The sequence below is a fragment of the Mus pahari genome, chromosome X (genome assembly GCF_900095145.1).
Source record: "Mus pahari chromosome X, PAHARI_EIJ_v1.1, whole genome shotgun sequence".
NCBI lineage: Eukaryota > Metazoa > Chordata > Mammalia > Rodentia > Muridae > Mus > Mus pahari.
Window position 1 is genome coordinate 2,372,161 of NC_034613.1, and position 1,473 is coordinate 2,373,633.

Sequence of the window (1,473 nt, forward strand, 5' to 3'; positions counted from 1 at the left end):
ATAACTTAGAGGTCGTAGTCTGTCATAATCCTCTTGCCCTGCAATATCAAAAAGTCCAAGAGTGTATGGCTCTCCACCAATCATAACTGTGACTGCATAGTTGTCAAAAACAGTTGGTACATATTCCGATGGAAATTTGTTTGTTGTGTAGGATATCAGGAGACATGTTTTACCAACAGCACCATCACCACCACCAACACACTTAATTGTCTGCATTTCGGAAATAGTTTTGTATCCACTTTTAATATTTCAAATTAGATGTTGACCTCAGCTTCTCTGCTGGGGCGTTGGCAGCACTGCACGGGGCCTCCTCCTTGTTTGTTTATTTATTTGAGACAGGGCCTATGTAGCCCGGGCTGATCTCAAATTTGCCATGTAGCCAACGATGGTCCTACGTTCCTCACACTCATTCTGTAGTGACTCAGGTTTACATGAGTGCACCAGCAAGCAGAACCATGCGCTCCCCTTTCCACTGTTCTTTGGTCCTTACTGCCACTAGTCACAGCTTAGCATGACTCCTTGACCGGAGTCAGGTGGGGTTGCGGGTAGGTTTGTGTACCAGGCACACCAACTGAGCTACATTCTGGCCCCTTTGGCATTTGTTCTGTATAATTTCTGTTGTGAGCAGAATCCAGGTGGGGTTTTCTTGCATTTTAAAGTTTGCCAATGAGAAATCAGGTTTTAAAAGAGGAAGGACAGATTAAACAAACAAACAAACCCTTAAGTTTGCCAATACAAACTAAATAATAGCAGAATTAATATATAAAGAGCAGTCAAGACAGACCTGGAGGCATCATAGGCTTATAATTCCAACTGTGTGGGAGGCTGAGGTAGGTGGATCACAGGGCGAATTTCAAGCCAATGAGCTATAGAGGTGTAAGTTACATTTGCGATTTAATGAGAATATGTTTCAGAAATAGAATGTTTGAGAGAGCAGGAGTTTGGCGCACAATGGGACAGGGCTCACCTAGCTCACACTGGCGAGGCTTTGATCCAATCCCCAGTCCCATGCATACACAACAAAGAAGAGGAAGGCATTTCCTTCTGCAGTGCTGTGGATTGAACCTGGCTCTTTACGCATGCCAGGCAAGCACTCTGCCAACTGAGCTGCATCCTTAGCTCATAGCCCTAACAAATACTGCCATATAGCTTAAAAATCATAGTCAAGGGACTAGAGTGATGTGTTAAGGAAAGTAAGGGTCCCTCAATGAATCTCATCTCCTAATTCACAGAGCCCATGTTGAAGGGAAATTACACTCGAATATGGAATTAAGGGAGCTCAACCTTAAAATAGTGAGATCGTGTTCGCTTATCTTGATGGTTCCAATGTCACCACAATGTCTTTATAAGTGGGAGGTCGACAGTTCTCAGAGAAAGACAGCAGAGACAGAGACAAAGGAATGCTATGTTGTTGGCTTTCCAAGATGCAAGATGAGCCGGGCAGTGGTGGTACACGCCTTTAATCCCAGCACT